We start from the raw sequence: 13,801 nt of genomic DNA, 5'->3' as shown, positions 1-13,801 counted from the left end.
CAGGGGGCAGCGCCCAAACCCCCTGATCACCCTGCAGCTCTGTGTGTGACAGGGGGCGGGGCTCCAATCCCCCCACCCCCTGCGGGCCCTGCTCGGTGTGTGATGGGGTAGAGCCATAACCTCCCCATTGGCCCTGCCCTGAGTATGAGAGTGGCAGCGCCCCAACCACCTGATCGGCCCTGCTCTGTGGGTGATAGAGGGTGGCGCCCCAACCCCCTGATCCGCCCTGCCCTGAGTGTGACAGGGGACAGTGCCCCAACTCCCCTATCGGCCCTACTCTGTGAGTGACAGGGGGGAGCTCCTCAACCCCCTGATCAGTCCTGCTCTGTGCATGACAGGGTATGGATCCCCAACCCCCTGATTGGCCCTGCTCTGTGCATGACAGGGTACGGAGCCCCAACCCCCCTGATGGGCCCTGCTCTGTGCGTGATGGGGTGGTGCCGCAACCTCCCCATCGATCCTGCCTTGAGTGTGACAGGGGGCCGTGCCCCAACCCCCCAATCGGCCCTACCCTGAGCGTGACTGAGGGTGGCATCACAACCTCCCAATCTGCCCTGCTCTGTGCATGACAGGGGAAGGTGCCCCAACTCCCCAGTCGGCCCTGCTCTGAGCCCGACCAGGGGCTGCACCTAGGGATTGGGCCTGCCCTCTGCCACCCGGGAGTAGGCCTAAGCCAGCAGGGCGTTGTCTCCCTAGGGGTCCCAGACTGCGAGAGGGCACAGACCGGGCTGAGGGACCCCCCTCTCCCCCAAGTGCACAAATTTTTGTGCACTAGGCCTCTAGTATTTTTATAAATAATGAAAAAAATATACTTTTCTAATCATTCAGGCAGTTCCTCTCCTATTAACAAATCCTGGAAATCTATCATGAAATTTCTGAGTGAAGTTAAGCAATGACTGAAAGAAAAGAAAACAACAAAAACTCTCGAATTATCAATTAGAGATTTGCTTCAAAATATGAGATGTATTTAGAAAGCTCAGAAGGAAAATATTCTCAAGTTGCCAGTCTAGCCAGACCAAGGCAGATGGGCTGTGTGGCTTCCCAGGGCTGGCCCGGTCCACTGGGAGGCCAGAGGCTGTGGCAGGGTGTTTGGGGAGTTCTTCTCAAACATCCCCTGCCTGGCCACCCAGGCTGGGAGTGCCTTTCCCAGGATACAAGTGCTGGAACAGAGATGCGTCGCAACACAGAAATGTTCTGGGGAGGGTAACACTCTGACTTCACTTCATGCCTTGATGAAAATGACAGGAGGCAGAAATTTTCTGGGCTCAATTGTTATCAGGAAGGAGTGGAGATGAGCAGCCTGGCACCAGCTGGGCACCTGGAAAGGTGAAGTGGGGACAAAAGGAAGGAACAGAAGCCTGGGTCACGGCAAAGTCTAGCACTGAATGTTGGCAAGGAATTTGAAGGGAGTAGGTGGGTGCATGATGCTAAAGGAGCACTGATAGTAAACCATGTTGTGCAAACTTTCTAGTAATAGTAATAATTAATAAATAATAATAATAATATAAATCTGGATTTTATGCTCACAGCCCCCAGATAAATATCATTATTGTCCAGTGTCTATGGCCTCTGGTAGTTCTTTGTTGTGGGGGTGACCTGTGCACTGGAGGATGTCTGGCAGCATCCCTGGCTTCTGTTAAAGAAATGTCAGTAGTATCCCCGCACCTCCTGCAGTCACAATCAAAAATGTCTTCAGACATTGCCAAACGTCCCCTTGGGATCAAAATCACCCCCATGAGGGCCTCAGCAGTAAAGCCCTTTGTGGCTCAGTTTCCCTGCCTCTGCAATGGACAAAACCCTCTCTTCTTGACTGCATAGGGTATCTGTCTTTTTACCTCACTCAAACCTGTTGGTTTTCATTCTGCCACAGAAAAGAAAGAGGAGGCAGCATCGATCTGAGCTGCCCATGTCAGAGGAGACCTCTCGCTTCTGACCCGGCCACCCTCTATGTGACCCAGGGCAAACCACTCACCCTCTCCAGGCCTCACTTTCATCTTTAAAAGGAAATTTTGCTCCCGTACTCAAACCACATTTCTTATTCCCAGTGGCAGCAAAATATCCTTTTATTCTTCATAATTATGTTCTTCTTTCTTCTAGTGTTTCCTCTATAAATTCAGTATCTTATTTGGCTCTCCTTTTAAGTTGCATTACTTCACTTTGATGTGAAAATAGGAAAAACTTATGATAATTTGGATAGCCCTGGGCTATTGGATTCTCCCAGGAGAAAATCTAAAAATTTTGTAATTTCATTGTCTGGGGTTTGGGCCGGAGGTGTTATAACCTTACATAAGCTACCTTTTATTTAGGCTTTTCTAAATACTGAGTGGTACATTTTACCACAGCTACATTGCAGATTGATGAAAGAGAAAATTTTTAAAAAGAGAAAATTATAAAAGGAAGAAACTTGCCAGAGCTATACTTTCTCCTTTAAACTACATTGCTTGGCTGCTGTTTTCTTTGCACCTCATATCTGATGTGGCTATACCCACCAGGACAATTGCCAGGAAATGTGCCAGGAAAATTTTAGAAAGATGCTTTGTGCCATCTGAAACATATTTCGCTCACAGGGCATTAATAAAGCATTCCATCGTTGGCCCTGGGTTGCTGTGAAGAAGCCACCATGGACTCTGAGCCCCAGTCAGACACCAAAACATCTGTTCTCTGCCATGTTGTGACAAGGACAGCATGGTCCTGGGGAAAGGGAACACAGTGACAGTAGCTGGCATTTCCGCTGCATGGTTGCCTATCTCTGTTTCTACCCCTTGACTGACTGGATCGGGCAGCAAATGTGGGTAGAGAAGTTCTCCAGGGAGGCGCACTGTTGCTGCAAATGGGTGCTGTTGCTTATCATAAGTTTATCTGCTTGTTAAGCAGATACCTCTTGCTTGTTCACTGTGAAACCCCGAACTTCTCACCTGAGTGCAGGTTTGCTCCTTTGGGTTGAGACTTTGTCAATAGAAGAGCTGTGCTGAAATGCAGAGAACATGTACTTGAAATCTGGATGATGCTCCAGAGGTCTTCTGGTAAAGAGCAGATGCCCTGGGAAATGACATCACTCAAGGTCACACAGCAAAGAAGTGGCTGAGGTAGTACTAGGTATAGTCCCAGACCATACTACCTCAGAGGGCCATTACCAACACATCAGTACTAATAACATGATTACTATATCAAATTAAGTAGCTGTTTCCTAGCGGGAGAAAGGACCCAAAGGAATAGGGTTCAGAGACAAGTGAATTTTGAAATAGGGGAATATGTGAAGAAAGGTGTAAATCGGAGAATTCTTAATAGCCAGAGGTACTAGGACTTTGGAGGAAAAGGTTCTAAAGAGAATTAGGTACCAAATATGGTTTGATGGTGGCCTTAGTGGTTGTGCTGGTGCTGGTGATGATGGTGGTGGTGGCGATGGTGGTGATGGCAGTGATGGTGGTAATGATGGTTGTGGTGATAGTAGTGATGGTGGTAGTGGTGGTGATGGTGATGATGGTGGTGGTAGTGGTGGTGATGGTGATTGCTGTAATGATGTTGATAGTAGAAAAACATTATTAACTCACTCATTTAACAAGTATTTATTGAGACTCTACCAGTCTAGATACTGAGTATAATTGAGAACAAAGCATAGTTTCTTCCTTCATAGAGTTTACAGCCCAATAGAGAAGACAGATAGGTAAGTAGACATTTTCAACATAGAATTGCAAAATCTCTGATTAAATAAACATATGAAAAAGCAAATCTCTCAAGCTTTGCTCAGAGTTTTCCCAGAAATAAATACTGGCCTACCAAGTAGCGTATTAGCTCACAGGGTAGAAGAGTAGTCGGCGAGGGCCCATAGCAAGCATAAACCATGCTATTACTCATGGGAACCCTTTTTCCATGGTGTAAATTATACCCAAAGATCCAGTCACCAAAAGCACTGAAAGAAAATGTAGGCCGGGGTAATTTGCTCCTCCAGGGGCTTGTTTGATTTAATTAAAATAATTTTTAAAAGGTGACATTATTGGGAAGTTTTTGAAAGAAGGAAAAGAGAGGGAAAAGGTCAATATAGCTACATATTTTAAAATTCCAGTCCTGATACTGTTGCCAGCTTGAACTTTGCTATTTCCCTTGAGGTGCACACGTTTATTTTTAACCCTGGGTCTTTTGCTAATATCGAACCACAACGCCATCATTAATCCCCATTAATACCTGTTCTGACTGTGCCTTTTGGAAACTAACTCAGATCGAACTTTTTTAAACCAATCGATGTTCAGTGTACTCTGTGGTGTTATAAAAAATCATCTGGAGCTCCAGCTAGTAAATCAAACTGACCACACTGGAGGCAGATCCTGAGGTTTCCTAGGGCCCAGGACAAGATGAATGACCGCAGACCTTTGAGATAAAATGGACTTCAGGGCTTGCTGTCTAAGCATATGCGATCTCATAGACAAACTGAAATAAAGTTACTTTTCACTTTGTCCATCTTTATTCCCCTTCTCATTGTCTCCGTATTTAGAAAGTTGTTTTTTTCTTTCCATGCATGAAAACAATCAGTAATGCCTTCACTCCTTTGAAATTTTTCCAAGCAGCTCCACAAGACACTTATTACAAAACCATGTTTTTATTTTTATCCGGTTGTTTACCTGGGCATCTTATAGGAAGCTTCACATTCAGCAAACCTCTTCATGCAACACACTATAATGACTATTAATATTGTGTTTGAAAATTCGTTGAGCTAGGAATTCTACCTTTCAATCTCCCAAATGAACTTCAGAGTCAGAAATAAATGCATGAGGCCTATTCCTGATCATACCGACCAACCACGGCACAGCTCCCTGGCCATTTTATTTTAAAAAATGAAATAAAGAATTTAAAAGCTCTAGCTAATGGTTCCTTTGGTTCATAAGCAGCTAAAGCCTCCTTCCTTGGAGTGAACTATCCTAAAAAACCAGCACCCAGGTGCTCAGTGGCCATTGTCGGCAACTATTTCATCCCCGAGGAGCTTTTTCACACTTCCCCATATGAACCTTAATTTTGGAAAGGTGAAATCTATCACAAGAGCATGATTATCTAATAAAAATTTGTTTCCAGATTTTTGTATCAAAGATTCATGTAATTGTCATCAGAACTTCCTATGGAGGGTGGTGGTGGCCAGCCTCAGATCATCAGGGCAGACACTGCACACGCTCCAGTGCCGCCTTTGTGAAGGTGAAGACACAGCTTCCACTTGGTATTTTGGAAGAATGGCAATGACTCACACACCTGCATACTAACTTTGCAAATGCCTGGCTGGTGACCATTGTTGGATGTGGGCTTCAAGATGGATTTTAGTCTCCATTTAGAGTCTGGGTTTCTAACCCTATTAGCTTTCTTATTTTATTTTATTTTATTTTATTTTTAAATATGTTTATGTTGATTTTAAAGAGAGTGGAAGGGAGACAGACAGAAAGAGAAACATCGGTGAGAGAGAGAAACATCAATTGGTGGCCTCTTAAACACCCCCTACTGGAGATGGAGCCAGCAACCTGAGCTTGTGCCCTGACCACTGGGAATCCAAAAGCAACCCTCTGGGTGCAGGAGATGATGTTCAACCAACTGAGCCAAATCAGCCAGGGCCTGGCTTTCTTATTTTAAACTAGAGGCCCAGTGCATGAAATTCATGCACTCAGGAATGGGGTCCCTCAGCCCGGCCTGTGCCCTCTCACAGTCCAGCAGCCCTGCCATTGATCACCCTGCAAAGGGCGGCCCTGCCCACCCAGCAGGGGCTCCGTGATCAATCACCCCAAAAAGGGAGGCCCCGCCCACCCACCACAGCCTGCTGGTCATTGGCCTGGGCTTCCCTCTTTGGCGTGATTGTGGACCCCCGCTTTTGATCGCCCTGCCGCCCGGTGGCCTGGGCCTCCCTTTGCAGCACAATCATGGGGCGATGGCTGGGCCCCTGACCAATCACACCCCAACCAATCGCACCCACCTTGGCTGGCCTAGGGCCAGTGGGTGTCATAGCATGGTCGTCTGGATGGTCATTACTCAGTTCGGCCATTCGGTCGATTTGCATATTACACTTTTATTATTATAGATTGTTATTTTCTCTCCATGATTTATGCTCAGGAATATCAGGAATGCTGTTCCTCACTTTGGAATAGTCAAAAACGATAGAGGCCTCTGGTGCTCTTCATAACCTTTTCAATGGTGACATAGTTCAATTGGTAGGGGCTTCCAGTGGTGGCAACATGGAGAATCTATCAGTGAAAACTAATGAAAAATGTTATTGTGGTCCAGCAGAGTAAAATACTAAAATGCCAATTCTAAGAAGATTTTTTTTTAACCCTTAAAGTTGAAGCTTCAAGGTATCCCTAAGCATGGGAATCCAATGACAAATGGGAGATACAGTCAAGACAATCTCTAGGTCACCTTGCTCACTACAAATTTTTATTTCTGTGGGGTTGTTTTTTTTTACGAATTCTTAAAATTTAATAAACATATTGTAAGCCAGTGTGAAAATAGAATTTTCCTAACAGAAAATTTTCCAGAGTCACTTTTGAGAAATTATATTTATTCCATAAATAATCGAAGTGCAGATAAAAAGACTGAGGTCTCAGGATGTTAAATGACTTACACAAGGTCATTGACAGAACTGAAAACGGATTTCATGTCGCCTGCTGAGCCATTCCATTCTCAACGTTCTATTTCCCTGGATTTTCTCTTTGTCTGTCCTCTCTTCACATCGGATGAGCTCCTTGGGTACAAATATAATGTTTTCTACAAGCTCTGTCTGATTCAATCCTTATCTTTCAGAGTGGGGGTGGGGGGGCAGGAGGAGGGAACAATGAATTGTTCAGACATCATTTTTCTTTCTTATGGTAAAAGCCTGCAATGTAATGAAGTTTTCACTTGTGGGCAAACAGCTTGGTTTCTCAATTATTAAGCATACATTTCTTATGCCTGTTCTCCCATATTTTTGGAGGAAAAAAACAGACATTTATTACAAACCATCTCTCGAATGTGATTATCATAGTCAATCTAAATGTCTGCTTTCCTTGAATTGCTTCCTGGAATGAGGTTTCAATGCTGCATCTATTTTGAAATTGCATGGGCTATTTCTTAAACATGGGGATGTTTTGAGCACTCTCCCTAGGCTGTGCAGTCCAGCTGCTCTGGTATCCCAAGCAGACATCCCCAGGACAGATGGATAGAAATGCAGCAAAGCCAGCACAGCATGTTAGAATCTGCCCTCACGGCTTTATGCATCTGGGATCCCCATCTCACCCTCTTTCCTTCCCCTCTCTCCTCCCTTGAAATCCTCCTTTCCTCTTCTCTCTCTGCTTTTTCCCCTTTTCAAAAAATTTTGGGTACCAGTTCCACATCTGCCCTGCACCATGCAGCAGTGATATAGAAATTTTTTAAAAGCAGACATTAGAAAAGCTTAAAATCTTGATCTCTCTCTCTCTCAGTCCACATCTGGTTATTTCTCTCTTGATGGTCAATTAGTAAACTATGTTTTGGCCAAATAAGGATCCTTAGTTACTAAGGGAAACAAGGATAATAACCTCTAGTTGTAATGGTTTCCATGAAAAATGAATCTAATGACCTACCCCTGCCAGAGTCTGTGTCAAGGGTGCATACCAAGAACATCTGCACAATGGCGGTCAGCTGCTTCACAATATAGGTTAGGGTTAATCCATGTTTTTTTAACTGAAGTAAAATTTACATATAGTGAAAAGTATGGGTATTAATGCAAAATTGAACTAGTTTTGATTAATCACCACCCAACTAAAATATAAACATCAGTCCAGAAATTTCCCTGTGCTTCCTTCCTAATCAACCCAGAAAATTTCTTGCAATAGGTTAGATTTGCCATCTTAAACTCCCAGTATGTGGGCACATATAGTATTTGGGTCTGGCTTCTTTTACTCAATCAGTTGTTGCACATGTCTTTAATTTTTATTTTATTGCTGAGCAGTATTTCATTGTATTTTCTATATCACAAACTATCCATTCATCTGCTGATAGACATTTGAGATTTTTTTCAATTTAGGGTTATTATAAATAAAGCTATTATGAACATTATTGTACAAATCTTTTTATGTAAATGTGTTTTCATATCTCTGGAGTAAGTAGCTAAAGGTGGCATGTCTAAATCATAGGGTATGTATATGTGTATCTTTATACGAATCTGCCAATGTTCCAAAGTAATTGGATCATTGTATATGTTCATCTTTATAAGAATCTACCAGTGTCCCAAAGTGATTGGGCCATTTTACATTTCTGGCAGCAATACATGAGAATTTCAGTTTTTCCACAGCTTCATCTATTCTTGGTGTTTTCAGCTTTCTTAATTTTAATCTTTCTAATGGGTGTACAGTGGTACCTCATTGGGATTTTAATTTTCATGATGACTAATGATACTTAGCACCTTTTCATGCATTTATTGACCAATTATACATCTTTTTTGGTGTGGTATCATTTCAAGTTTTTGCCCATTTTGTTATTGGATTATTTATGTTTTTATTAATGAGTTATAGTTGCTTTTTCTATATTCCTAATACAATATATCTTATGTCAGATATGTATTTCAGATATTTTATTCCAGAATATGGCTTGCCATTAAATTTTTTAAATATTGTATTTTAAGGAACAAGATTGTACATTTTATGAAATTCAATGTTTTAAAAAAATTAAGAGTTAGCCCTAGAAAATGTGTTATTTCCACAAGATCATGAAGATATTTTCCTGTATATATTTTATAATTTTGGCTTTTATGTTTAGGTCTGTGATCCATCTTGAATTAACATCCTATGTGGAATGAGGTAGGGGCCTAGTCCCCCTACTTCAGTTTACCCATTTGTTCTAGTACCATTTGTTGAAACAACTGTTGGAAACTAATTTTTTAAAAGACTTTCAGTTTTTGAAAAGACTGTCAATTACCCCCACCTCTCCCACACCATTAAATTGCTTTGGTGACTTTGTTGAAAATCAAATGAGTATAAAAAGGTGGATCTATTTCTGGCCCCATTCTGTCAGATGGTCTATTTATCTATCCGTATATAGCCTAGTGTCTCAATTGCTGTAGTGTTATAGTAAATCTTCAAAGCACTTATTCCATAAACTTTGTTCTTCTTTTCAACATTGTTTTGGTTGTTCTAGAACCTTTGAATTTCTCTATAAATTTTAGAAACAACTAGTCAATTTCAACAGAATGCCTATTGGCATTCTGATTAACCCATTTGTCTTGATCTAGTAAAGAAAAGATGGCTTACACCCACCTTCCACTGATACTATATCTATTCATTTAGCGAAACTTATTTAGTGCCCACTCTGTGCTAGCAATGGGAATTCAAAGTCAAAACAGCATGGTACCTTCCTTCCTTGTGGGAACGTACATCTGATAATGGGAACAAAGGCAATCAATGAATGACACAAGGCAATATACTAAATAGGAGGGCAGTATTAAGCAAATCATACTACATCAGCACAGAGAAAAGACATCCAAATGAAAAAGATCAGTAAAGATTTCCAGAATGAGCCCTGACCGGTTTGGCTCAGTGGATTAAGTGTTGTCCTGCGGACTGAATGGTCCCAGGTTCGATTCCAGTCAAGGGCAGGTACCTTGGTTGCGGACATATCCCCAGTAGGGGCTGTGCAGGAGGCAACTGATCGATGTTTCTTTCTCATCGATGTTTCTAACTCTCTATCCCTCTCCCTTCCTCTCTGTAAAAAATCAATAAAATATATATTTTTTTAAAAAAAGATTTCCAGGATGAAATTATCTGAGTTTTAAAAATCAGTAGGTAAGGAAAGGGTTTGAGTATGGAAGTGCATTCCAGAAAGACAGAATACCCCTTCCAATAGCACTGGGGTAGAAAACAGCTTGTTGCTAAGCCCACCACAGTGAAAAGCAAAGAAGATTATAGATGGCATTCCTTTTCTTTGTTATGAGGATCCAGGCAAGGAACAAAAGGGAATTCTTGCCACCCTTATTTTTCTCTTATGTGTGTTTGCTGGGAGGCCCACCCATGGAATAACCGGTCTAGGAGTATTTCATCTTCAGCTCATTTCCCTTTCTATCCTCAGCACGTAGTTTGGAAAATGGCAGAGAAAACATAAGAAACATCTCCAAATTTCCAGACCAATGGGCTTTCCAATTTTACTTTTTGGAACTATTTTTTAAACAAATATCAATTGAACCTAAATATATATAAGAGAAATGCAGAGTTGTTGCTATTGAAGAGAGATGATGCCTGAAGACCCCACCATTCCCACCACTTGGTCATCTCCTTCCCCAAACCCAAGACAGTGACTACTGAGGTTCTTTGTAGAACCCTAGAGGGTCATGGCCCAATTTGACATCTTTATGACTTGTACCTACAATTAAGATTGAGTCCTAGCCAGTTTTCTCAGTGGATAGAGCATCAGCTGGCCAACTAAAGGGTCCCAGCTTTGATTCCAGTCAAGGGCACATAGTTTGGTTGCAGGTTCCCGAGCCCTGGTTGGGGTGCATGCAGGAGGCTACCATTCAATGTGTCTCTCTCATGTGAATGTTTCTCTCTGTCTCTCCCTCTCCTTTACACTCTCTCTAAAACTCAATGGGAAAATATCCCTGAGTGAGGATTAACAACAACAAAAAGATTGACCACCACCAGATAGCTGGGGGCTTGTGGTTCACGTATTTGGAAAGGATCTTACTCAAGAAACAACCTTTCTCTTTTCCAAATGTAACTCTCCACATTCGAAGCTAAATCATGTTACCCAAAATTTATAACCAACAGTCTTTGAGAAACTATTATAGATAAGATTAGATATACAACTGTATTCTACAAGAGTTACAGAAAGCCTAACCTTTATGAGAACATAACGTTTAACAGTGAAATTTAACAGAATACCAGTTTTAACAGAGAAAAGTCACTTTGTTATAATCATATAAAATGTGCACACAGGATAAGAAAAATACATTTACCTTTAAAAAGAAGCAGAAAAATAGTAATTATGCAAAATGTAAAGGTATGTGCTACAGAAAATTAGAGAATCAAGAAATATCACTTTTTTTTCCAGCATCGAGTTAAAATCCGCTCAATCCCCCTTATCTGAAACGGAGAAGTCCAGTATAGGTCATGCTTTAACCCTGCCCTGTCCTTTGAATTGTATATGGATCCAGGGCTTATTCTGACCTTAAGGTGAGAGGTACTAAATGTGACTCCAATGCCAGGTCCTAAAGGCAGGCGGCTCCACTTTAGAACCAAGTACAGGCCAGCCATCATATTTAAGGGGCCTTCCCCCAAAGCATGGCATTTCTGTCTGGTTTCCCCACTGTTCCCCAGTCCTTGCTGGCCCACCTCCTGAATGGTTGGCCTCCCGTGTCAGCCCTCAAAGAGCATTGCCTCTTTCCTTCCTCATATTTGAACAACCCCAGTTTAATCGCTCCTCATTGTCCTAAGCTTTGACTTCAGAGAGGCAGCCAACCCCTCTCAGAGCACAAACAAAATTGTATCTATTCTTTCCTCCATGATAAGTATTTGGGGAAATTCTAAACATTTTTAAAAGTATAAATAAGAAAATAATTATATATTCGCACTGTAAGAATTGAACATAAGTGGTATCTTGGCATATCTGTTTCTAGTCTTTTTTTTTTTTTATGAAAGAAGGCAATGCTCTCTCTAAAAAGAATTTGAACATTCCAGAAACATTTTTAAATGAAAGTTAAAAAAAAATTTCTCTCAAAAAGATCATTCCAAGTTTTAGCACCAAGAAATAATCATTATTTTCACTTGATGTACATTATACCAACTAGATATATAGATTTATTTTTATCCTCACTTAAAATGTTTTTTCCATTGATTCTTAGACAAAGTGGAAGGGAGGGAGGAAGAGGGGAGAGAAAGAGAGAGAAACATCGATATGAGAGAGACAAATCTATTGGTTGCCTCCCACATGCACCCTGACCTGGGCCAGGGATCAAACCCACAACTAAGATACGTACCCTTGACTGGGAATTAAACTTGTGACCCTTCAGTTCACAAGTGGGCCAATGCTCTATCATTGAGCCAAACTGGCCAGGACTAAATAAATAGATATCTTAAGAGATAAATGTAATTTAAAATCATAAATAGGATTATACTAGAATGCTAGTTTAATTTAAAAGTATTATATTTTTTATGGTTTTATTGAGATACTAGAGGCCCGATGCATGAAATTTGTGCAAGATTAGACCTTCCCCCGGCTACCATCACCGGCTTCCCTCGGGCACCTGGGACCTGGGCTTCCCTCTGCCACCAGGATCCAGGCTTCCCTCACAGCCCCGGCTTCGTCCAGAATGTCATCTGGAAGGACATCTGGTCTAATTAGCATGTTACACTTTTATTATTATAGATTTTTGATATACAATAAAATGTACAAATCAAAAGGCACAATTTGATTATTTTGCACTCATGAAACCATCACCAAAATGAAAATAATGAACATTTCCATCACTGCTCAGAAGTCTCCTTTGTGATTTCTCCTTTTGATGACTCCCTGCTTTGTCTGCCATCTCCAGGTATCAGCACTCTGCTTTCTGTCATTAAACATAGATTTAATTTTCTAGAATTTTACATGAATGAAATAATGCAGTATGTGCTCTTCTTTGTCTGGCTTCCTTATGCTTCTTTATCCCCTTTTGAGATTCATCCATGCTATCATTGTGTGCATCAATAGTTCATTCCATTTTTTAGGGTAGTGTTGCATTGTATAGATGAACAATTTGTTTATCCATTCATTTGTTGGTGGACATTTGAGTTGTTTCCAGTTTTTAGAAAAAAAGCTAGGAATATTCATGTAGAAATCATGTACAAACATATCTTTTATTCCTTTTAGATAAATACCTAGGAATATGGTGGCTAAGTCATATGGTCAGTGTATGTTTAATTTTTAAGAAACTGCTGAAGTGTACCATTTTACATTCCTATCAGCAGTGTATAAGAGTCCCAAGTGTTCACATCTTCCCCAACAGACTGTTATGATCAGTCTTTTTAATTTTAGACTTTCTAATATGTGTATTGTGTTATCCCATGGGAGTTTTAATTTGCATTTCCTTATGACCGATAATGTTGAGCATCTTTAGTTGTGCTTGTTATCCATGTATCTTCTTTGATGTATTATCTGTTCAAACAGTTTGCCCATCTTTTATACTTTTTTTCATTTTATTATCATTGAGTTTCAATATTCTGGTTATAAACCCTTTATCATATATGTGATTTACAAACATTTTTGGCCACTCTGAACTTATCTTTTCATTTTGTTAACAATGTCTTTCAAAGAGCACTAGTTCTTAATTCGATGAAGTCAAATTTGTAAATATATTCTTTATGGGTTTTACTTTGGGTATTATATCTAAGGAATCCTGGACTAACAGAAGGGTACAAAATTTTTTCCAATGTTTCCTTCTAGAAGCTTTATAGTTTTAGGTTTTAAATTTAGGTCTATGATTCATCTTGAGATAATTTTTTGTCTATGGTGCAAGGTATAAATCAAAGTTCATATTTGCATATTAATGTCCAATTGTTCCAGCAGCATTTGTTGAAAAGATTATTCTTTGTCCCTGAAATTACCTTTACAACTTTGTCAAAAATTAGTTAACTATATTTCTGAAAACTCTTTCCATGTTTTCTGTTGTGTTCTATTGGTCTGTTTGTATTTATGTCAAACAGGATTGTGCTATTTAATTTAAAATACTACACTTAATTGTACTCAAATTCTATTAAATTTTAAGTTTTATTTAATTTTACTTTTCACAGAAGAGGAAAACTGAATTACCATAAAAGAAATGGTTAGCTTTAAATAAACGTTTCTTCACTAC

The 13,801-nt window shown here is 40.5% G+C and overlaps 1 protein-coding gene and 1 long non-coding RNA gene across 2 annotated transcripts in view; one reads left to right on the top strand and one right to left on the bottom strand.

Moving 5' to 3' along the window:
- The window catches only part of F13A1 (coagulation factor XIII A chain), a 190,190-nt gene that overhangs the window by 97,260 nt on the left and 79,129 nt on the right, over positions 1-13,801 (top strand). The gene's annotated exons all lie outside the window — the stretch shown is intronic.
- On the bottom strand, positions 1,819-6,707 carry LOC107183467. The gene is made up of 3 exons (XR_001514256.1): positions 6,697-6,707; positions 5,192-5,193; positions 1,819-1,900 (listed from the first exon to the last, which is right to left on the bottom strand). It is a non-coding gene; the product is annotated as an uncharacterized LOC107183467 (long non-coding RNA).

This window comes from Myotis davidii, unplaced genomic scaffold, assembly GCF_000327345.1.
Source record: "Myotis davidii unplaced genomic scaffold, ASM32734v1 scaffold80, whole genome shotgun sequence".
Classification (NCBI taxonomy): Eukaryota; Metazoa; Chordata; class Mammalia; order Chiroptera; family Vespertilionidae; genus Myotis; species Myotis davidii.
Note: the sequence above shows the minus strand (reverse complement) of the source record. Positions and strands in the feature narration are given on the sequence as shown.